Raw genomic sequence first — 26130 nt, forward strand, 5'->3', positions numbered from 1 at the left:
GTCGCTAACGTTTCCTAGAAATTCTGATGTAGTAACAGCCATCAACGTTCTTTAATCATACGTTAGCTATGAAGTTTTTGTTTGAAAATCAGTGTACAGTCGTAGGCTCCGCATTGCTGAGGTCTGATTGTCGCAGTGTGAAAATGGTTGACGCTGTTTCCTGCTCCATTGTGGAACAAGCGCTTCAAACACCGTTAAAAATGGCGAGAAACAGCTTGTTCTTAAAATATTTTTCACAAGTTTACAGAGAAAATCGACTTTGAAGTTTTCCGAGGAACCCTATGTACTTACGACATTTTGTAAACGAGACCCGCGGCTCAACAGGTAGCGTTGGAGAGTCGCAATCGTATGTTCCAAGGGTCGCGGTTAGAATTTCGTTTTGGTTTCTTTATCGATTTTTTTGTTTTTGTTCAGTTTGAATACATAAATCATTTAAATATGAAATTCACCAGATTTATCCTGATTAGCAAATATCTTATATTTTTTCTATGAAAAATGCACGTCTTCTAGTTTCTAATTATAACTGCAGTTTTCATTGCAAAAGTATATTCTATTATCGATATTTTATAAAAGATTGTAAATAAAGGGGCAAAAGTGAAAAATCGAACACTGTATTTGGACTGGATCATGTCCACAGCTTTATACTACAGATGTAGTCTCACAGAGCCAAAGTGATAAGCGTCATGGAAACATGGAAAACAATAATTTTCACATCGAGCACACCGCATAAATGCTGCATTTTTACAGTTTCTATCGCACAACTACAATCTGAACACAATAAAATTGATCTGGAGCCAAATTAAGGGATTTGTTACGAGAAATAACATGACATTTAAGCTACCAGACGTACTGGAACTTGTGCACAAAGCTTTGCCAATCGTCAATGCCGAACGCTGGCGGAATGCAGGACAGTGCATTATAAAAAATAAATAAATAACTAAGTTGCGCTTGGACTTCGTGGATTCCGTTGTTGATCAGCTCTTTACCAACGTAGCAGATGACTGTTCTAGTATTGAAATGAATTTCTCAGATTCGAACACGGAAGGAATTCAGAGACTACCAGACTACTGACTAAGTAACTCCTTCAGTGGCTTCAATATTTAACTATACGATGAACTCACTGCAATATGCTTTTGCGTCATATATAGCTCACGCAGAACGATTACCCCACGTTTAAGTTAAGAATTTTCTCGCTCTGGTTCTTAATTACGATACGTTAGCTAAGTCCGGCAGCACATCATGTTTTCCGTCTGCTCCCCGAAAAAGCGCATTGCCGTATTTCCAGAGCTTTGCCGAATATAATTTCATTCTGTTTAAAAATCAAATGACGTTCGAAGCTATATTGTTTCTTCCCTTGTCTCTTTCTACGTCCTAACTGCAACTGTTAACGCCACTGCAGGTTAGTTGCACCAGCTGGCTGTCCAGTGCTCTCGAAGTCGAAAGCGCCGGTAAAGCTCTTATCCTGTATTATCGCTCAGTCAATGTGCCCGTAACGCACAACATAACGTATCCTTATCATCGTACTTCGTACTCGAGACTGCTTGGCTTCCGCCCCACCTCCACGTGAAACAAAACCCAATGATATTTCAGCAAACGCAAACGAATACATTGTGCAATGTTTACATCAAGATTATTCTTATGATGAACCCAGTATATCATCACGTTGTATGATTGGTTAAACCGAAAATAAGATAAGTTTTTTACACACGTTCCACGGACATCGCAAAGCAACAGTAAAGAGGCGGGAGAAGCGCGCTGTGGGCTTTGTTGTTACAGCGCGGCTGCCAGACTCGCAAAGCGTCAGTCCGACGAACACGGAGTGGGGGGGCGGGCGGATGGCGGTCAAGGTCACAGCAGGCTTGGCGAGACGTGGGGGGAGCGCAGGCGCAGGCAGCGAGCTGTTCCTGCCGAGTTATTAAGTAACGCGGCCTGAAGGTGCTGCATGCTGTACGGTCTGGCGTGTTAGTATTTGTGACACAGAAAAGGCGCCAACGCAACGTAATAGCTCAGAATACGCAATATACAGAAAGGAAACCAGAGGACCGCTCCTTCGATTTGTATGAAGTCAAGCGTTGCGTCAGACGCCTTTCAGAAGCCGAGTAAACGTGAAAAGATAGCTACTTACTACTGCAGCTGGAAATGGGCATTCTTACGAAAAGGAAGTAATACACTGACGAAAAAAAAAAAAACTGCCCCACCAAGAAGGAGTTGTGCCCCGTAAACGAAAGTTCTTAGGCGTTTGTCTACATCTGAGATGCTTTCTATTCAAATTTCGCTCCAGTCCTTCGACCATAGATACTATTAGACTGGACTTGCTGTGCAGAAGCTATAGGGCTGGTGTGGCTCCAACGTGGCGGGATTTCAAATCAGCGGTCTGCCATCCAATGTTTGTATCGTATTTTACCCACATTTCTCAATTGACTGCCAAACGCTTCCAACAAAAATTACTTTTTTATTTGCGAAAAATTATGTCAGAACTACGTTTGACCAGGATTTGTTCACAGTACCATTTATAAAATCTAACAAATACATCGAACGCCCCTCTGGTGGGCAGCGGGACGAAATTACTGTAAACTATCAATTAAAGTAAAATGTCGTTAAAATTCTTTTAAACAGTAAGAGTGGGCTCGTGTCAAAGCTTTAAATATTGGATTCGCCGCGTTTTGAGCTCTAGTCACTTATAAAAGAAAATGGGATATGGGAATTATGTCAACTATAGGTGCCAAAATTGCCGACTTTAGGAGCAGGTCCATTTTAGATATCAATTTTAGATGCACTTCAAAGGTTCAGTTCCTACTATTATTACAAAAGTTTAAACTATCAGTTTTAAAAAAAGTGATATTTTAGATGAAAGGTGAGACTTTGAATTTTCAGAAAATAATTTAGGAGCCTACATTTATTTAATAGTATTAGAAGGTAGAAAAAAATTCTCTTCATGTGTCGACTATAGGAGCTCTTACCTTGTTATAATCTCACTTGTAAATACAAAAAGGTGCGTATATGCAGATGGCTTAAAGTTTTTCCGTTTCAGGGCCTGTATCCAAAGCTGCCTTCGGTTTTCATCCTTAGGGAACCTGTGAGTAGGAACGAGAAACAGTTATACCTACTTCTGTAACCGAATTATCACTTTCTAAAATGTGAGTCTGACTTTACAGGCATCACTTTCAACACTTTAATTTACGTGATACTCTATTTCAAGTGTAAAAAACATATAAAAGTCACTTCAGCAGATTTCAATAAACGCATCTGCACTATCATAGAAACACACGTGAAATGTAATGCCATTTCCCCCGACAAAACGCTGAGTACAGCCATAAGTGCAACACGAAACAACCATGTTTTGCCAACATTCACGTGACTTTAGCCCAGAGATGTTGGAGCCACGAAAATGACGTCAGAGCCAGTCTGTTATATTTATGGTCGAAGCTCCAGTCACATAAGAGTGGCGCCACTATGAGGATGCAAATCAGGCCTGATTTAAGTACACGCTGTAACGATCGTGAGGGCTAGTTACCTTTGATATTAGACACGGTGAGTTGAATTCAGTCAAGAACGCCTTTAAGGCGACAAAGACGCCGTTATCTGTAACTCAATGAATTCGAATGAGGTCGTGTAATAGGGTTACGAGAAGCTGCTTGTTCCTTCTGAGATGCTGTAGATAGGCTTGGCAGGAATGAAGCCACTGTACATGATTGCTGGCAGCGGTGGCCATGAGAATGTACAGCCAAAGACCGAGTACCGGACGGCCACGTGACACTACCGAAAGAGAAGACCATCGTGTTCGGCGTTGGCTCTGGCGCATCGCACTACATCGACAATTTGAGCAGCAGCTGGTACCACAGTGACACAACGAACTGTCACAAATTGGTTACTTCAAGGACAGCTCCGAGCCATGCGTCCTGTAGCGGGCATTCCACTGACCCCAAACAACCGCCATTTGCGACTTCGCTGGTGTCGTACGAGAGCTCGTTGGAGGGCAGGGTGGAGGTCTGTTGTGTTTTCTGATGAAATCTGGTTCTGCTTCGCTGCCACTAATGGCCATGTATTGGTTAGGAGAAGGCCAGCTGAGGGCCTGCAACGAACCTGTATGTGTGCTAGACACTCTGGAGCTACACCTGGAGTTATGGACTGGGTGCGATTTCGTACAGGAGGAGCACTCTCACGGTTAACCCGCACACCCTGAGTGCAGATTTGAACGTCAGTCTGGTGATTCGATGTGTTGTGCTGCCGACCACGAACAGCATTGCAGGGTTTTTTTCCAACAGCATAACGCTCACCTGCATACCGTTGTTGTAACGTAACATGCTCTACAGACTTGGCCTGCTCGATCACCAGGTGTGTCTCCAATCGAGCACATATGGGATATCATCGTACGTCAACTCCAGAGTCACCAACAAACAGCATTAACAGTTCCTGTATCGACCACTTAACCCTTCCAGGGGCAAAATAAATAAAAAATTAATTTTTAATTTTTCCTTGTTTTTATTGTATTAATTTTCGTACAGTAAGACAGAAAAATGTAAAAATTAAATGAAATATACATAAACCGAACACATAAAGGGTGGTTTCAAATGGAGCCACTGCCCACTAAATGTCATCACTTTTGATGATACAGTAAAAAGCAATTCCTTTCTGCAGATAAGCATAAGGCTACCTGGCAGTGACTATATGTCCATCTGCTTCTGTGGGGTTCTTTCTTTGTGCTGCAGTGCACACAGCGCCTTGAGGTTCCATGTTTTGGCAGATGTTTTTTTCCTGTCTGTTGCATAAAAACTGTTCATCATATCTGCCTTATCGACACATCCCGTATTTGCATTATATGATTTCACTATTTTTGGGCAAGGTACCTTTGTGATTTTTCCATCCTTTTCTTTACAGCTGACTTCTTCAACACATACAGGCGAATCAATTGTAGATAGCAACATGACTACACATTTGTCTTTCCATTTGATGCAGGCAATGCCATCAGAACAAACTGACCAGTCAAACTCTCCTCTTTGCAACTCTTTGTCTGTTTTTAGCGTAGGAAGTCCTTTTCTGTGCGATCTAATTGTGACCCCACAGGCAAAAAGTCCGTCATCTTTTAGCTTCTGTAAAAGTGAGACACTGGTAAAAAAATTATCAAAGTATATGTGGTATCCCTTTCCTTCCAAGCCTTTACACGTATCTCTCACAGTTCTCTCTCCTAAGGAGTTTTCCACTATGCCTTCAACTTTTCCAGTATATATCGGAAAATCACAAATATATCCAAACTTATCAGCTCTGACCCAGATTTTGTGTCCCCTATTGATTGGCTATTGGGGAATATATTGTTTGAACGTGATTCGTCCTTTGAACTTCACGATGCATTCATCTTTAGCTTGCTCCTTAGTAGGTGCATAGAATTCTTCGAAGTTTATCAGTAACTGATTGATTAGTGGACGGATTTTATATAATTTGTCATAATTTCTGCTCTCCCTTGAAGGCATAACAGCGTTGTCATTGATGTGAATATGTGTCAAAATCCAGCTAAACCTTTTTACCGACATTAGTGAGGAAATGTACTCATCTCGAAGTTCCTTATGGGATGACCAGCAATCACGATAATAACAAGGTTTCTTGATTCCCATTAGAATGTTTATAGCCAAAAATACTTCTAGTTCTGCTTTAGAAAGAGGCCTGAAATTGCCACCTTTCTGTGTTGCGTACAGGTTAGACTGGAAAACTGTGTGTTCTAACTTAGTATCACAAAACAGACACAAAAAAATGTACTGGTTGCATACATTCACTGTCATTTTTAAGTTTTCCTCGTACACCAGTTTCCTCTGAAAAATTTGCGGCAAAGTTCATTGCACTAACGCCCTTTCTCCATGAAAAATTCGCAATGGAAGACATTGGCAAATCTTCATTAGTGCTGAAACTATCATCACTGTCAATGTCAAAATGGTCCTCACTGTCACTTTCCAAAATAATTTGAGATAAAACAGGTGTTTTCATTCGCAAATCCAGATCACTATCTTCAGTTAGCACATCATTTTCACTGTCACTGCTAGTGTCAATCTGTGCGTCTGGATCTGAAGGAATATCTGCGGAAAGGCACTCCAGAATTTCCTCATCCTTTAGAGTGTGAGAATACATCACGTGAAACTGGGGGAAAAAAATTCGTCGCACGTACTAATGCTGCCGTTACAGGAGCAGTGGTTTCAAATGGAACCACCACAACATTCACGGAAATAAATGCATTATTTTGGATATTATTGCAGTACATATAGTATTAATGTAAACAGAACAGTATTATGCATTTAATACATGCATAAAAGTTACCTAATACAGCAGAATAGTCACAATTTGAGAACAAAGACGTTCGCGCACAGCGTACAAAAATGGCTATCCAACTCCACTCACTACTTGCTAATATTTACAGATTTTGAGGCGGTTCCAGTGACAGTCGCTAGAGGGCAGCACCAACTAGGCTGGTGAATGGTGTCCCAAATTGTAACCACTGCCCTTTTGCCACAAAATGAGAAAATTGTAGGTGGTTTCAAACGGAACCACTTCCCCTGAAAGGGTTAAGTGCAACAGTCATGGAACTTCCTCCAACAAACTGACATCCGGCATGTGTACAACACAATGCACAACACGTGCTTCCGTTCAACATACGGTTAAAAAAGTTATTGATGTAAAGCATTTGACATTTGCAATTGCTTTTATCGTCCTTACATTAACCTGTTGTATTGCTATGTTATTTAAATATGTTAACAAAACAAACGTGTTCCTGAAATTTCACTAATGTAGATTAATTATTTGTTGGTGTTGCGATATTTTCCGTCAGTCTATAACGAACTAAATGAAAACTTTTATGAAAGGAAATATTAACGAAACAAGTTTTGATAAATCTTTAGTTAAACGCTTATCACGCAGTCTTTTAAATTCATTACTGAGTACATGTGCAAGCTGTGAACTGCCACTGCTTTTAGCTTAAGGCGAAAATAAAGCCCTGCGCGTCCGCTACGGTCGCAGGTTCGAATCCTGCCTCGGGCATGGATGTGTGTGATGTCCTTATGTTAGTTAGGTTTAAGTATTTCTAAGTTCTAGGGGACTGATGACCTCAGATGTTAAGTCCCATAGCGCTCAGAGCCATTTGAAGCATTTGAAAATAAAGCAACATTGTTTCGAAAATTTCGGTTTTTTTCCTGTCAGCAATTTTATTGTACTACTTAATTATTTTATTTTTTTTCTTCTGAGACTGTGAGCTAATAAATAAACTTTTCCTTCCAACAGGAACAACCGTTAGGGGTATAATGCACGAGTGTCATCTTTTGCATCAGTGCTGGAATTTTCATCCATATCTTCAACCTGAAAGTAACACATAGGTATTATTTACTAGCACATCTGGATGAAAAGTCATTAATGACGATTGGCAGCCGTCCGAAATTAATTAGAAATACATTAACGTGCACGGCCGGACAGCCTAAGTGGTTAACACGACCGATCGCTACACGCGGTAAATTCACATTGAAATCTCCTTTCAGCACAATTTTTCGTATGCCACCAATAGCTGTTACGTCTATTCCTAACATAGCTAATGCCAATATATTCGCAGTCAGTGAATTTACTTAGCATTAATAAAGGTGTTCCTTCAAATGAAGACATCCCACTGGATTAAAACTGAATTTATAGAAATATTTTGAATTAGGCCATGACCAGTATGTATTACGTATTATGAGTCATAGTCTTTTGATAGATGACGATTAATAAGTGTCCCAACGGAATTTTTTTAGCTTTGTCTTAAAATATGAGACGTGTTTGAGCTTCTTCTTCTTCTTCGCCATTTACTTCCATCAATAAGTACAACAATCAATCGCGATAACTGAGGAACGAGCGTCTACTTCCACGAACTGCTCTGAGGTGCAGGCTACTTGGGTTGGGATTGGGTTGTTTGGGGGAAGAGACCAAACTGCGAGGTCATCGGTCTCATCGGATTAGGGAAGGACGAGGAAGGAAGTCAGCCGTGCCCTTTCAAAGGAACCATCCCGGCATTTGCCTTGAGCGATTTAGGGGAATCACGGACAACCTAAGTCAGGATGGCCGGACTCGGAACTGAACCGTCGTCCTCCCCAATGAGAGTCCATTGTGCTAACCACTGCGCCTCCTCGCTCGGTGCAGGCTACTTGTACGTGGCGCTGCGCTCAAATAAGATACCTTAAACTTCAATTTTGTCCATACTGTAGTGAGCTGTGGCTTTCCTTCCAACTATAAAAACAATTTCGATATGTTAGTTACATTTAGTAAACAGCAAAGTGTCACCTAAAATTAACCAAACATACCATGTAAACAGTACATTTTGTTTTATTTTTATTATTTTATTTCATTCAACACATTTTTAAACGTGTCAAACATGGGCAAAATAATAAAGTTGTCTACTCTTGGCCTCCTAGCAGTATAGCTGCCCTGTGCAACGGCTGTTATTTTCTTTATTTGTGCCTTAAACCTAGTATGAAGATACATAGCAGCAGTACGTTAATATTAATTGTATTTCATGTATCTCTTACTTTCCTAAAATGTATGTCTGCAAATTGTTAACATAACAGAACATGTTAAGAGATTCACAGAAATGTTAGTTTTTTGCATTATGTTTCTAGCTAGTTTAGTATCTGGAATGAGGAAGAAAGCAATGGTTTAACAGTAATGACGTGTACGTAACTTTCTTTGTTAGGTATAGAGAATAAGGGCTTACCATCAAATGAGTTATCGGCCATATGGCGAAATAACTCTATGAAAAACATTCTCTTGTCAATGCTTTGCTCATTTTGTGTCGTCATGTGGTTCCGTCATCAAGGAAATTAAACTCGAAAACTGAAAGCAATAAATCCCTTATACAACGGTTATATTTTTGAAAAGTATAATATAGGACCATCTTCAGCGGCGATTCGAAAATTATAAATATAAGCAGTGAAGAATAATTGCAAAGTTTAATTTCATTCACGATAGCTGATGTTTTTAGAAAGCCTGCAACTATGTCATTGATGGTTCAAGTAAAAAAAAAAATTGCAAGAGTTACTTTTTTTGATGCATAGTATGACGCATATCCAGAATTTATTCTCAATGTCAGTTGCTAATTTTACATTGGTGTTTTATGTGATGTTCGTCGTTTATGTTGTTCCGATTCTATTGCCCTTCAGTAGTCATTTTATGATTTCATAACAATCGAATAGTCAGAAAAATAAATCTTGCGAACTTTTAGATGCTAATGATAAAAAATAGTATTTTTCGTCTGTCTACTTACAAGTACTGTGCGTCTTTTGTTGTGCAAAAATCCACATAAATCATAACTTACACTATTTGTTTAAGTGAAACTGAAATATGGCACAATGATGTTACAACGGTGTGGCTTCCCAAAGAGTTTGGATATAGTCAGAGGTGTTCCGTGCACGATAAATGGAACATTCCTGATCGCATTCAAACTCTTTGCGAAGCCGTGCTGTCTTAATATATTTGTAACACATAATGATTTATCAACAGTGTGATTTGGGGTTTGTGTTTATGTGCATTTCTCCACTATGAATGAGGTACAGTACCTGTCAGCAGACGGGCAAAGAAAATATCATTTTACAATATTAGCTTTACAATATTAGCACTTAAAAAACCACAAAATTTATTTTTCTGGCTTTACGATTGTAGTAGAATCACAAAAAGACGATTGCGGGGCGATAGAGGAACAACACACGGATAACATCGCATAAAATACCAATGTAAATACTTCGGCTTGAACGTGAGTATAAATTCTCGAAACGCATCGTGTTATGCACCAAAAAACGAGAACTTATAAAAACGTGAGCTGTTGCAGAGTTTCATTGTTTATATCATGAATAGCGAAATTGATTTTGCAGGGAAGGTTTAGTAGATACGTATGAATACTAACAGTGAACTACAAACTAAATCCAGATAGTCACATGGTATCCACAATCACAATTGTATTTCTTCTGAAATTTCACAGATTGCTCCGACCTCAATGGTGGCTGTACCGTAACGTGTTGAGGCTTTGCTTCGTGTAGTAGTGAGCTCACTGATCTAGCCTCAATCAGCTTCGCTAGACTAGCGAACAAGTCAGATTTGTTGTTGCAGCAGGAACGGTCTACCTGTGAGCGGGCGCCTTTAGCTGGCTGGTATATTTTCTGCAATCGAACAGGACGCAAGCCTGTGTATCCAGGCACGCAAATAAAATGTGCAATTCCTTGCCATTACTGAGGCCCTAAATTTTTATGTTGCAATATTCTCCAGACATTGGCTAAAAAATCGTGAAATTCAAGGAAGATTAGGGTTTCAAGTCCTGTCTTTTGAAATTGATGTTGGTAAAGGTACAAATGGCGCTCTTGCTACAAAAGTGACAAAGCAAAATGTCAAGCTTTTCATATAGCAGGGAAAATCATGCTCGGCATATTGAAATATTACAAAGACAAACAAAATTATCAGCACTGAGGAGATCGTATATAAAATCAGGATGAAATAGTGTTTAAGTCATTTCTAATATCAGCCTCAAAGAAGTGCCCTTTGTTTTCGTTCTGTCACTTTTATTGTATTTATCTGACATAAAGCAGTCGATTATCTGGAGTTCTGACTTTTTCTACGATAAATCATACACATATGTCACTTTTGATGTTCAGTTTATGCTTACTTATAATGTTTTATTTCTAATCATCTTGTTTAAACGCTGGTCACCTGCATGTACGAGTTTTACAAAATTGGTAACACTGTGCTGTCTTTGATATTGACATTTATTCCGCTGCCAGGTCCGGTCTTAAACCATCTTCAGCGACAGCTGTACAACATACCAAGTGGACAAGTACACAATGCGAAACGAAATAAAATGAAAACACAAAAACCGTTGAATCAATGAAAATACAAAAATTATCGCAGGGTTATCACATGTCATACATGCTTTGACATACGTTGCTACTGAAAACCGTAATTGCCAATAAAAATGAAAAATCGTAGCAAAATTACAACACGATTGCACATTGACAAAAGGAAAACATGTGATGTATAGCAATACAGGTCAAAGAACTTCAAAGTCACAGATGACAGTCTTCACAATTCAAAAGAAGTTGACCTTGAACAATTCTGTGGTAAAAAGATTACAAAATTGAAATATGCTACACTGATTGATACTATATGAAAAATAAGTAACATATAAAGTAAAAGAGTAACATAATTGATGAAGTAATAATATACAGTGTTTTACAATCCAGTCAAAAAATGTCAGCACTTAAAACACAAGCTACAGAGCAGCCCAGGAAATTACAATCAGTGAAGTCATATCTGACGAAAATACACATTAAAATAAATTAATTTTAAGGAAATATAGTTTTTAGGATTGAAGGAAAACAAAAGGATTGTAGAATATATAGATTTAAAACATATAAAATTTTATGCTTATGCTACAAACTAACCTTGTTGGAGAAGAAATGTAGTTTACAGATTAGATTAGATTAGATTTAGTTTTTGTTCCATAGACCCAAAAAATGACATTATTCTCTTGGGTGTGGAACATGTCAGAAAGCGTAACATAAAACTTTTGAATATAATACTTACTACCCTCATCATTTGTCAGGAGATTATCGAAATAGGTGAATACAATGAGGTAAAGTGAAACAGCTAATATTTACAGAATTGAAACACTGTCAGACTGAAACATTAATTACTAAATTTACCATACACAAAAACCTAATCTTGACTGTTGTGACCAAGTGCTGTCAAAACTAAAACCTAACAGACGTTTTTATTTAAGTTGGCTTCACAGTCTCTGTTAAGATATTCGTCTATAGAGTACAAGGAGTTGCCTATAAAAAAGTCACAAAGAAACATTAATTACTAAATTTACCATACACAAAAACCTAATCTTGACTGTTGTGACCAAGTGCTGTCAAAACTAAAACCTAACAGACGTTTTTATTTAAGTTGGCTTCACAGTCTCTGTTAAGATATTCGTCTATAGAGTACAAGGAGTTGCCTATCAAAAAGTCTTTCAAACTCTGTTCAAACCATGCTTTATCTGAAACCAAGTTTTTAATTGTTGCTGGCAATTTATTGAAAATGTGTGTTCCTGAATATTGGACCCCTTTTTGAACCAAGGTAAGTGATTTTAGGTCTCCATGTAGATTGTTCTTATTCCTAGTATTGATGCTACATATTGAGCTATTGGTAGGAAATAGAGACGTATCACTTGCAACAATTTCATCAAGGAATAAATATGCTGAGAAGCAGTGGTTAGAATATAAAGTTCCTTGAACAGGTTTCTACATGATGTTCTTGAATTTATACCACAAATGATTATCACACACTTTTGCACAATAAAAACGTTTGCTCGGTTTGATGATTTGCCCTGGAATATTATCCCATGTGACATAGTAGAATGAAATTAACCGAAGTATGCAAGTGTTTTTATATTTATATCTCTTACATCTGACACCATTCTCACTGCAAATACAGACTTGTTTAGGCGCTTAAGCAATTATGTGGTATGCCCTTCCCAACTGAATTTATTATCAAGTTGTAATCCCAGAAATTTAACACTCTCAACCTCTTTGATCTGCATGTCTTCATATGCTATACAAGCTGGAAGGAAATCTCTTACAGGCTCTGAACTCCATACAGTGGGTCTTCTCAAAGTTTAATGACAGTGAATTAGCTTTAAACCATTTATTAATGTCAGTGAAAATTTGATTAGCAGCTATTTCTAAATTTGTATTTGACTTGCTGCTTATTGCAATGTTTGTACCATCTGTAAACAAAACAAACTTAGCATCTGGCATTGTAACAGATGAGAGGTCATTAATGTACACAAGAAAATGCAAGATGTAACCTTGAGGAACACCACATGTAATTAATTCCTAGCCAGGTGAGGACTGACTGCTTGTGCACAGGTACTTTGCAACGACACCCATTGTTTTCTGTTAGATAGATTAGACTCAAACCACTTCACAGCATTGCCGATGACACCATAATATTCTAATTTACTTAATAGAATGCCGTGTTTCACACAGTCAAAGGCTTTTGATAGGTCACAGAAAATGCCAGTAGCCTCTAATTTATTATCTAATGAATTAAGTACATTCTGACTGTAAGTGTAAATAGATTCCTCTATATGAGAACCCTTAAAAAATCAAAACTGTGACTTGGAAAATATATTATTTGAAGTCAGATGCTTAAGGAGACGCTTTAACACAACCTTTCAAATATTTTTGAGAAAACCAGAAAAAGTGAAATTGGTCGATAGTTTGATGGTATCTCTTTATCCCCATTCTTGTGAAGAGGCTTAACTTCTGCATATTTTAGCCAATCTGGAAATGTTCTGCTGATAAAAGACTGATAACACAAATAATTTAAGATAGAACTCAACTCACATGAGCACTCTTTGATTAACTTCATTGATATGTTATTGTACCCACTGGAATACTCAGATTTTAAGGATTTTATGATGGATGCTACTTCTTTTGGAGACGTGAGTGTCATTTCCATTTTACTGAAGTTATTTTTAAAGACTGGTCCCAGATACTTCATTGCACTGTTCACTGAACCTAATAACCCCAAGCTGTCAGTAACAGAAATGAAGTACTTGTTTAAGAGGTTTGCAACACTACATGCACTTATTACCAAAGTCTCATTTATTTTTAGAGCTACCTGTTCCTCTTCCTTTTTGGCCTCACCTGTCCCTGTCTTCACTATATCCCATACAGTTTTTATTTTGTTGCTTGATGTAATTATCTTTTTCTCATAACAAAGCTGCTTCGATTTCTGGATTATTTGCTTCAATATTTCAATGCAATATTTCAATGCAACTCATTAAGTTTAACCCTTAGTTCTTGGATACTCTGATGCAATAACGATAACTGATTTTGTGCACTGGCTGAATTACAACTGGATGAACCTAATTTTCCTGCCAATTTTTAGTATCTCCAGTTTCAATCAGAACCTGTCTGCATGTATTATGTACATTAAAATTTGCTTTCTAGCTGCCTGTTTGATCAATGTGAATGTAATTTTCAGACTGTCTCTGAACATCTTTTGTTTCTTCCCTCTCTACCCTAAATAAACTGCTGATCTGTCACTAGTAACCACTGGTGCTTTACCACTTGAGACAGTGCTCCTCTTAAGTTATTTGCTATTAGCCCAGACAATTTCCCCTTCTCTTTCCTGTTGAGGTGGAGGCCATGCTTATTATAGTCCCACCTAAAATATTACACCTTAGTTATAAGACTATATCATCCAATGTCTATACAGTCACAAAATGTAACTGAAATTTCATTTATTATACAGATAAAAATTAATAATGAAATATGGTATAATAAAAAATCAGAGTAAAACACATATTTGTAAAAACATATAAACTGTTGCACATTACGTAAAACAACGTCGTCCAAAGTCTATGCAATCACAAAATATAATTTAAATTCCATTTATAATAGAGATGAAAATTCAAAAGTCAAACTAAAACATGTGTAAAATACATCAACAATGTTACACACATCAGTTGGAAGAATATGTCAACCAGTCTCTACACATATTACACTGTAATTGAAATTCCATTTATCATATGGGTAATAATTGATAAAGAGGTATGGTACGATAAAAAGTCAAAGGGAAACATGTAAAAAAGGCCCTGTTGGTTAAAAAAAAAAACTTCGGTTACATGATGGATCAGTCTAATCTAAAGGCCGTAAATTCAGCTAAATACCTAGAAATTACATTTACGAACACTCACGGAGAGATGTAGGTACTATTTCTTTTCTTCCACGTGCTGTTGAGAGTGCAATAATAGAGAATTAGTGTGAACGTGGTTAGATGAACCCTCTGCGATGCAGTTAGTTGTGATTTGGAGAGTAGACATGTAGATGTAGATATTCTTAGAAAATGACAACTCAGAATATCCTAATGCACTTCTTCAAAACCGACAAAAGTAGGAAAGATTGAAACTAATTATTCAAAGTGAAGCTACTCAAAATATCAACAATACACCATCGCAAATAAGAAAACTCACAGTATAATCGAAAGTATCTTGATTATTTGGAGAGCTAAAAATGGTTAAATCAGACATTTAGGAACTTTTTATGGCCAAAGCACAGAAATGGGACATTTCAGTTATTCATTGAAACTGACGTAACTCGATATCCGCTGAAATTCAAATTTGGACACTCCATATTATTTAACCTTTCTAATCTTACTTTCATCAGCTAAAGTGACACAAATAAAATTATCACGCTGATTTTTTTGTGACTGCAATCCAAAAGAACAACGCATCTCAAAATAACTCCGTTCTGAACTTCTTAACAATGATCTTTTCGCTATGGAACTCACTGTTCAACTAACGCTACTACGCTCTTATTGTTATGAGCACGTTCCCACTCCAGGCAATGAATGTGACGTAGCTGTTCTCTAACGGTCAAATTATGAAATTATAGAGACACACTTCTGATGACTGGTCAAAAGGTTTCTTCAACTCTGTCATACTAAAACTCAAAAACGAAGAATTCCGAGCTGTGTCAGTTTTGTAGGATGGGTGCAAAACGGTTTTAGTACATTGTTATTTGGTCCACACAATCCCCAAAAAATGCTTCAAATGGCTCTGAGCACTGTGGGACTTAACATCTGAGGTCATAAGTTCCCTAGACTTAGAACTACTTAAACCTAACTAACCTAAGGACAATACACACATCCATGCCCACATATCCATGCCCGAGGCAGGATTCGAACTTGCGACCGTTGCAGGAGCGCGGTTCCAGACTGAAGCGCCTAGAACCGCTCGGCCACACGGGCCGGCCCACATAATCCTCCCTTTGGTTATCCGCATGGATTCCCCCACCCCGGCCCCAATCTCCCCATTCTTGGGTTAGCGTTAAGACCTTCCCGCACCTCCCCAGCCCACAATCGAAATTTGGATCAACTCCTGCACAAAATATTCAGTACACATAGTTAAACGTGTTTGTTGTGGTTTCCGATGAAAACAAACATTCTGAGGGAGTTTGGAAATGTAGTCGCCAAGGGTAGTGGCTTGCGGAGTTAAAAACTGATTTGTAACGGCGAGGCAAAAGGCGCTTCCACTCGTGACGGCACTCAGCTGCAAGTGCAGAGCCGGCTGTACGTGACGCGCGGTGCGAGATGGAAGACGCCGGTGTCTGGGAGTGGCTGGCTCCACGTGGCCAGGAACCGGGCCTGTCGACGACCGGGCCGCGCTGCGTTGCGGAAATAGCAGCCGGTCCGCCGGACGGGGAAGGACAGGACAGGAGAGGACAAGTGTTTTAGCCCGCCGCCGATGGTGGTCAAGGTGGCAGCCAAGGGCACGCGCCGAGCTGAATTTGGGTGCGGCCGTCTCCCCGGCTTTCCTTCTCGCGGGGGTTTACCGATGCAGGAGTTGATACATAAGGGGGTCATGACCAAGCGGGGATCCCAGGGAGTGGGGGGGGGGGGCTGGGGTGGCGCTGCCATGGGGGTCATTAACTCTTATCCTCTCCTCACCAAAAACATTAGTGCTTCTCTGGTCACACGCCACACGTCCAACCGGTAGTCAGGTTCGTTCTATATCTTGAAACGTGTCTGTTCATTGTTATCATTAAATACGCAAGTAGAGAATAGATTAAACATTAGTTACTTCAGTTTGGAAAGAGCTACTTTCCTTTCAGATTTAACTACAGCCCCACTAACAGTTTGCATCCGATAATCATTTACACTGAAGCTCCAAAGAAACTGGTGTAGGCATGCGTATTCACATACAGATATATGTAAAAAGACAGAATACCGCGCTGCGGTCGGTAATGCCTTTATAAGACAACAAGTGTATGGCGCATTTGTTATATCGGTTACTGCCGCTACAATTGCAGGTTATCAAGATAAGCGAGTTTGAACGTGGTGTTGTAGTAGACGCTCTAGCGATGGGACACAGCATCTCAAAGGTAGCGACCATTTCACGAGCATATCGTGAATATCACGAATCCGGTAATACATCAAATCTCCAACATCGCTGTGGCCGGAAAAAGATCCGGTAAGAACGGGACCAACGGCGACTGAAGAGAATCGTTCAACGTGACAGAAGTGCAATCCTTCCGCAGATTGCTGCAGATTTCAATGCTGGACCATCGACAAGTGTCAGCATTCAAACCATTCAACGAAACATCATCGAGTTGGGTTTCCGGAGCCGAAGACCCACTCATGTATCCTTGATGACTGGACGACACAAAATTTTTACACCTCGCCTGGGTCCGTCAACACCGACATTCGACTGTTGATGACTGGAAACATGTTGCCTGGTCGAACGTGTCTCGTTTCAAAATGTATATAGCGGATGGAAGTGTACGGGTATGGAGACAACCTCATGAATCCATGGACCCTGCATGTCAGCACGGGACTGTTGAAGATGGTGGAGGCTCTCTAATGGTGTGGGGTGTGTGCAGTTGGAGTGATATGGGACCCCGGTTACATCTAGATACGACTCTGACAGGTCACATGTACGTAAGCATCCTGTCTGCTCACCTGCATCCATGCATGTCCATTCCGACGGACTTGGGCAATTCCAGAACTGCTTCAGAGTGGCTCCAGGAACACTCTTCTGGGTTTAAACACTTCCACTGGCCTCCAAACTCCCCAGATATGAACATTATTGAGCATATCTGGGATGCCTTGAACGTGTTGTTCGGAAGAGATCTACACCCCTTGTACTCTTTATGGGCAGCTCTGCATGATTCATGGTGTCAATTCCCTTCAGCACTACTTCAAACATTAGTCGAGTCCATAACAAGTTGTCTTGTTGGAGGAAGACACCAAAGATACAGGAGTGGAAGTGATTAGGATTTTTGTGCGGGAAGGATTTCTATTCAGCGGAGTTTGGTGAGTACGGACTGATTTGTGGGCAGCCCAGGATAGACGAAAAAGTGTTGATCTTCCTAGACCGGTAGTGTATTCGATTTATTCACAATGTGTAGAGCAAAATTATGTGAGGCGAGGGATGAATCTTACATATTCTTAGAGTTTTTGGAACCAAAGATGCAACGGTCGTTACCTGCCACTTTACTCTTTTTACTTGCTATTGAACGAGCTCTGGTCACCTAGTTAGACCTCTCTGCCTTTCTGTTTCCACTACAACTATTGGCAAAACTAGAGCAGCAAGCGTAACAGCAGTAGCAGATGGAGAGTTATTGGCAAGTCTCTGGAAAACTCACATTCACCTGTTTCAGTCACGCTCAGCAGGTTAAATGATGGAACAATGATATAGTAATGATTAAGGTGTTCAACAAAGAAAAGAAACGATACTTCCTTGCGAGAAGATAGTGGCACAGAAAAGCAACGCATAAAAATAATATAAGAGGAAAGAGTAAAATCCTGCCAATGATCATCATAGCAGCATTGATCCTTATCTGAGGCATTCCACTGTTCTTCGCAGTGGGGGGTAAGTAAATATGGTCCTTATTGTACCCACAAAAGGAAGAAGTCAAAAAGCGTTAGGTCAGGCGACATGGGTGGGAGGGAGGAGGGGGGGGAGGGGTCCTCTGAATGTGAAAATATTTTAATGTCGCCAGCCTACATAGGGAGAAATGACCATTGCAATAAGAAAAGAGGAATAAGAGCCTGTATAGAAAGATGTAAGTGTTCATTTTCTCTATGCACTATTAGAGAGTGGAACGGTAGGCAAATAGTACGATGGGGGTTCGAAGAACCCTCCGCCAGATGCTTAAGTGTGAATTGCAGAGTAGTGATGAGGGTGTAGATGAACGTGCTGCCCTCAGTTCTTACTGTTTCCCCTACAGTTTTTCCCCTACAATTTTTTCTCTCTCTATTATTACTTTTCAGCATCTCAAACACCACATATAAAACGATTTGATTCCCTTCTTTCCCGTTTTTCCCAGAGTCCATGATTAATTCCTGTACGATGGTGTGCACTACATGTGTATTTTCGGAAATTTCTAAGTTCTCTATTTATCACCAGTACAAAATTGAGGATCTTTAGACGACAATTAGTTTGGCTGTCGGAAACGTAGGGTCACCAGAGAGGCAGTTCTGACATCGCGAACGATAAGGGGGGCAAGACTCGAGAAAAATCAAGACACGGTCGTAGGAATCGTCGACTTGAAACTAAATTTGACAATATGCAGAGGTGCAAAATGGGAACCATTGGAATGGAAGACTAAGAAAAATATGCTTGGGTTTAAAAGCGTGTCACACAGGTGTGTAACATTTCACCCCTACTGTTCAGTTTGTACATCGAAGAAGTAATGACGGAAAGAAAAAAGAAAGGTTGAACAGTAGGATTAAAACACCGAATGAAAAGGTATCAACAATAATTTTCACTGGTGACATTGCTATCCCGAGTGAAAGTTAAGAAGAATTACAGGATTTGTTGAATGGAATGAACAGTCTAATGAGTACAGAATAGGGCGCTGATAACCTCGCCGTTGAGCGGCCATAAGCTCAAAACACAACACAGTGCAGAAGATCGACTAAGAGTAAATCGAAGAAAGACGAAAGTAATGAGTAGTAGCAGTAATGAGAACAGCGAGAAACTTAACATCAGAATTGGGGATTACAGTGTAGATGAAGTTAAGGAATTCTGCTACCTAGGCAACAAGGAAGGGCGGAACAAGGACATAAAAAGCCGACTAGCACAGGCAAAATGGCATTCCAGGCCAACAGAAGTCTATTAGTATTAAATATAGGTCTTCATTTGGGCATAAAATTTCCTAGAATGTACAACTGGAGCACAACATTGTATGGCAGTGAAACATGGACTGTGGGAAAACCCGATCAGAAGAGAATCGAAGCATTTGAGACGTGTTGCTACAGAAGGATGTAGGAAATTATGTGGACTGATAAGGAATGCAGAGATTCTACGCAGAATAGGCGAGGAAAAGAATATACGGAAAACTGTGACGAGAAGAAAGGCCAGGTGATCCAGTAAATAACTGAGGTCGTAGATTGCAAGCGCTACTCTGAGATGAATAAGTTGGCACAAGCACAAGAGAGGAATTAGTGGCGGGCATGATGACTTCAATTTTATTTATTTTTTATTTTTTTATTTTTATTCTTTTTTATTTTTTGCGGAGGAATGCCAGCTCTACATCATCCGTATTTTCTCCTCTCTTCAGTGTTTTTCCCCAATTAACGGAATTCTTGAACTTCGTCTACCAGTTGGTCCGAAAATTTGTTGCTTAGTTGCTGCCAGTCTCATTTATGGTACTTTTTAATAACTCTTTGTCCGGTTTATACTCAGACCACATTCCGTGATCAGCAGACTACTCGTCACTCAACCGTACCTTTGTCATCGATGTACTTCTTAACCTCACTTTTGAACTTCTCTCTCACGCAAACGTTATTTTAAAAAAATATTTTGGAGCGCACCTCTTCCAGCAATTTTACAAATCCAGGACAAGAATCGTTCTCCTGAAAAGGTGTAAAGGTGATGAAAAGTTTCAGAATTGGTTACCAACAGACATTTTATCTATGTATAACGCTACCAAAGTACAAAATTATACATACAGGAAACTTCCAATACAAGTATTATGAAAATTGATTTTAAATAATTTTACAATTTCCACTTACAAGGGGAAGCCACGACGTTCGGATCACGAATGTACTTCAAACTTTGTACACTTTTAATAGCCCATTGGCAGTAAGGCGTACTACTTGCACATCATGTTGTCCTAAAGGTTTACTAAATGTGTACAGAGTCTGAAGTAAATTTGCTATCAGTAATTACAGCTATGGAATTTTCACACATCAACAATAGAGAAAATAGATAATAAAAAAACAACAAAGCATACATATGGAGAGTGATGCGATACTTCCGTCCATGAATAGTCGATAGCGAATGGTGTTCTCCCAATACCACTTTATCACGTAGGAAAATTGTGTAAACGTGAAAACGTTTTGTTTTGTTTTAAAACACATACGCGACCCAAAGTGGCCGTGGAACCAACCAACCAACCAAAACAGAGATCCATAATATGCCTGACGAAGAGAAAAAAACAAATTATAGTATTAGAAGTAAACTTTTGCAACCTGTCACATCTTTTAAATATCTATGTGTAATAACACCATATAGCTAAACGAGTTGGTACTAACATGTGAAATCGGAGGCAGGGAGGAAAATCGGAAAATCTAGATTTGTTGAGAAAGTTCTGGGAATATTCGGTGCGACTGCAAACATAACTGCATTTAATTCCTTAGTGCCACCAATTCTAGACTAGTGTTCCAGCGTTTGTGATTCATATCAAGTAGGCAAGACGTCAGTCACCGAACCGATTCAGCCAGGGTCGGTTGGTTGGTTTCGGGAAAGGAGACCAGACAGCGAGGTCATCGGTCTCATCGGATTAGGGAAGGATGGGGAAGGAATTCGGCCGTGCCCTTTCAGAGGAACCATCCCGGCATTTGCCTGGAGTGATTTAGGGAAATCACGGAAAACCTAAATCAGGATGGCCGGACGCGGGATTGAACCGTCGTCCTCCGCCAGGGTCGGCTTCGATTATAAAAGATCAGTACAGACCATCACTACCATGCTCAGAGAACTTGAGAAGTAGTTGAAATTACCCATTCATGATGGAGTGATTCGCGATTGTTGGCTACAAAATCATCATTTTACTTTTAATTTCAATAGCAAAGAACCATTTCAGCTTATCCGTTCTGACGTTTAAGTCATTTTAAGACAGACAATGCTGTTGTGGCTCTTCTTCTGTCTGGGGATGTCGCCCGCAAAAATCTTCCTCAGCCGAACTTGTGGCTGCTCCTTGACGACGTCCAGTACCAAGTCATATAGGGAGGCACTTTTTATTCGCTTCATACGCGAAAGGATTAGCAAAGAATTTTGCTGATACTGGTACGAAGTGCCCACTGCAGTTCACTGTATACTGGCTAGCGAAGTCTGTATGTACAGTGTATCTTTTTGACTTTGTACAATTAGCAAATAAACATTTGCAGTAGTTTAATGGAATACGCTTCCTTGTTTGCTGCACATCAATTTTTCGACGCAATTAACAAAAAAAAGTTTGTTGTTGTGGTCTTCAGTCCTGAGACTGGTTTGATGCAGCTCTCCATTGCTACTCTATCCAGTGCAAGCTTCTTCATCTCCCAGTATCTACTGCAACCTACATCCTTCTGAATCTGCTTAGTGTATTCATCTCTTGGTCACCCTCTACGATTTTTACCCTCCACGCTGCCCTCCAATACTAAATTGGTGATCCCATGATGCCTCAGAACATGTCCTACCAACCGATCCCTTCTTCTAGTCAAGTTGTGCCACAAACTCCTCTTCTCCCCAATTCTGTTCAATATCTCCTCATTAGTTACGTGATCTACCCATCTAATCTTCAGCATTCTTCTATAGCACCACATTTCGAAAACTTCTATCCCCTTCTTGTTTAAACTGTTAATCGTCCATGTATCACTTTCATACATGGCTACACTCCATACAAATACTTTGAGAAATGACTTCTTGACACTTAAATCAATACTCGATGTTAACAAATTTCTCTTCTTAAGAAACGCTTTCCTTGCCATTGTCAGTCTACATTTTATATCCTCTCTACTTCGACCATCATCAGTTATTTTGCTCCCCAAATAGCAAAACTCTTTTACTACTTTAAGTGTCTCATTTCCTAATCTAATTCCCTCAGCATCACCCGACTTAATTCGACTACATTCCATAAAAAAAAGTCTGTATAAAGAAAATAAAAAATCGTGTTCAGCATGTGAAAAGGCATTTTCTCATAAACTACTACATTTTATAATTATATTGCTGCAAGCTGTGCTGCTTGCAGCGTGGCGTAGCGGTTAAGCCGTCGGCAAATGGGCCTTGCATTCGAACATGAACCTTCGTGTGTGCCTTATTTGTGACGTCACAGCGTGGAAAGAGCACGTTAAGGAGTCCGAACGTGCTGAGCAATATATAGCACGACAGATATTTTGAACGTGCGTTGGAACGTTTTTACTAGTGAGAGGGAAGAACACCACCTGTGCCACATGCACGCCATCTGTTTTCAGTACATACTACAGAGTCGCGAGACGCCATATAGGCCTCCAGTTGGAAGTCTGTATGTGTACATCCTATCTTTAAGCATCAGTGAACTGAGAACCTCTCGAAAACCCGCCGTTGATTGCATGATTTTTTGAAATAAAATGAAGTATTTGGTGATGTGTTTCTGGTTCGTGTCTCCCTGGATCGATTTTTTTTACTAGCTTTAGAGTTTTCTAACAGATTCTGATACTTTCTTATAAGTTTCTTTAAAGTATATTCTATAATATTTTATGTTATATAAATATAAGTGGGCTCTTTCTGAGGAGTGAGTTTTTTTTGCAGTATTGAAGATAATAAACTAACATAACACATTTATACAAAGCAGTAATTCATACATTTACAATTGTAAATGTATGAATTACTGCTTTGTATAAATGTGTTATGTTAGTTTATTATCTTCAATACTGCAAAAAAAAAATGTATACATCGTACTTAGAATACTTCTATCACCCAAGTCAATGTTTAGAAAACAGTAACTTATCTTCGAACCTCAAAACTTTCGTAAAATATAACTCTGTCCATAGATAAACAGTTTGTATGTGAACAAAAACTGTCAGTCGACAACATGGCGGATAACGCAGTGCGCCTGTGTAAAATGCGTGATAAAAAGTGATTGTGTTGTTGCAAAAAAGAGGAAAAGCCAAGAAAAAACAAGGAGAGGAGAATGTAAGTAAAATGAACAACTGATAGTGCATAACTTTAAACTCGCGAAATTGAAGTAAATGATTGGAATCGTTGCTTTTGCACAGGCCTGCTGCAGCATCCAAACTGCTGTCGAGATTGTACTACTGTAGTAACTGAAGATCCATGTAATTTTCCAGCTGAAGATGGGTGCAAACCCGAAATGCATATTGGCATAAATAAAAACGCATTAAAAAGTGGCTGGTTGCTGTATTTTTACATGAAATATGGATATTTTCATTTTTGCCCCACAAGGATATCGAAGGTTTTATTTATATATACTACAGACAGAACGACATGACCAGCATATGAACAAGGAAGAAAATGAGCGTTTTAAAAGAGCTAACGTAGAAATTTACGCCTATCCGTTTCGTAAACAATGTGATATGTACGGGTTAGATACGTGGTGGTGGTCTCGCGGTTCTAGGCGCGCAGTCCGGAACCGTGCGACTGCTACGGTCGCAGGTTCGAATCCTGCCTCAGGCATGGATGTGTGTGATGTCCTTAGGTTAGTTAGGGTTAAGTAGTTCTAAGTTCTAGGGGACTGATAACCACAGCAGTTGAGTCCCATAGTGCTCAGAGCCATTTGAACCATTTAGATACGTGGTCTCGGAATATTCGTAATTTCGTACAAATGGTACGTTGGGGCGAAATGCGATTGACATCCTTGAACACGTCCGTGTTTAATGTGTAATTGCCGCACGTTCCACTGTTGTATGTCTGTTAGTTATTGTTCAGTGCTGTATTGAGTAGAACGTTGTGTCGCACAGTTTGCGAATTTTGAGACGGCAGAGTTAGAGGAGCAACGCGTCTGCATCAAATTCTGTGCGAAACTCAAGTAAACGACACACCAAAGGATGCAGCAAGCCTACGGTGATGAGTGCTTAAGCTGTATTCGGTGTTACGAATGGTTCACACGGTTTAAAAATTGCCGGACGGAAGTTAAAAGATGACCCCCGTTCAGGATTCCCTTCGACGTCTACCAACGACGCTCAAGTCAGAAACGTCAACGAAATTGGGCGTCTAATTGAAGACTGACTGTCCGAGGGATTGCAGAAGACTGCAGCATTTCAGTTGGATCATATCATGAACCCCTCAAACAGCAGCTTGGAATGCATCGTGTTGCCGACAAGTTCGACGCACGGCTCATGAGTCAAGACCAGAAAGACCTCCGCCTCGCAATCTGTGAAGACCTTTTAGATCTTGCACATGAGAATCATAACTGGCGATGAAACGTTCGTCTGCGGTTTTGATGTTAAGTGGGTCGGGAAAGTTTCTCCAAGACCAAGAAGAGCTCGTCAGGACAAGCGTTGGGGCGAAATCAAAGACACGTTCTTGATTTTCTTTGTCTTTGAACGATTAGTTCATCTTGAATTCGTGCCACAGGGGCAAATTGTTAGTCGATGGTTCTTTCAGGATGTGTTGTGACGCCTGCGAGAAAATGTGAGAAGGAAACGGCCTGAATGTGACGAGACAATTCATGACTCTTGCGTCACGATAACGCACCCACACGTTCGTTCCTGTTGGTGCATGACTGTTGCACAAAAAGAAAATCACTGTGTTGCCTCATTCTCTGTACTCTGCAGATCTGGCCCTGCGGAAATTTTTTGATTCCCAAAGTTGAAATCCACGTTGAAAGGACGAAGATTTGCAACGATAGACGAGACAAAAGAAAATTCGCAGACGGCGCTTCGCGAGATCAGTGAGAGGCGTATCAAGACTACTTCCGGATGCGGAAATGGAGTTGGGAGCGGTGCACCAACTGTGGAGGAGAGTATTTCGAAGATGACCATGCACAACAAGTAAAAGGTTAGTGTAAAAAAAAAAAACGTACAGAAAGTTCCGGACCTTTGTGAAAAGACCTCGTACGGCCGACAGCTGCCGGCGGAGCGCGCAGCGATCGCGTATACTACATTCAGAACACACACCGTACGAAAAATGGTTCAAATGGCTCTGAGCACTATGGGACTCAACTTCTGAGGTCATTAGTCCTCTAGAACTTGGAACTAGTTAAACCTAACTAACCTAAGGACATCACACACATCCATGCCCGAAGCAGGATTCGAACCTGCGACCGTAGCGGTCTCGCGGTTCCAGACTGCAGCGCCTAGAACCGCTCGGCCACTCCGGCCGGCACGCAGCGTACGCACAAGCCGCGTCGTTTCTGAGCGTTCAGCAGCTGGTTGAACTCGACACGCTGAACATTGACGTTTTACACCACGCTCAGTGTGAAGACGGCTTTAGCGTCGCTGGTTAGCGTGCTGCGGGCCGCCAGTTCAAACCCGACAGCCAACAATTATTTGTTGTTTCGTATTTAGCATATACGGAACGTCTTCGAAATGTCAATATTTTGGAATAGTTGATTCCTGCATAAATACGAGCCAGCATTTTGGAATATTAGATGTGGCGAGCGCGTG

General features: G+C 40.1%; 1 protein-coding gene across 4 annotated transcripts in view; it reads right to left on the bottom strand.

Annotated features, from left to right (window-relative positions):
• Window positions 1-26130, bottom strand: part of LOC126194977 (ATP-binding cassette sub-family G member 1-like) — an 803933-nt gene that overhangs the window by 367565 nt on the left and 410238 nt on the right. The window contains exon 1 of one of the 4 annotated variants that reach the window (XM_049933387.1): window positions 2961-2975. The exons of the other annotated variants lie outside the window; for them this stretch is intronic. The gene's annotated coding sequence lies outside the window, so the exon portion shown is untranslated. Of the gene's footprint in view, window positions 1-2960; window positions 2976-26130 lie in introns of those variants that run through there. 4 annotated transcript variants of the gene reach the window in all.

The sequence above is a fragment of the Schistocerca nitens genome, chromosome 7 (assembly GCF_023898315.1).
Source record: "Schistocerca nitens isolate TAMUIC-IGC-003100 chromosome 7, iqSchNite1.1, whole genome shotgun sequence".
Taxonomy (NCBI): domain Eukaryota; kingdom Metazoa; phylum Arthropoda; class Insecta; order Orthoptera; family Acrididae; genus Schistocerca; species Schistocerca nitens.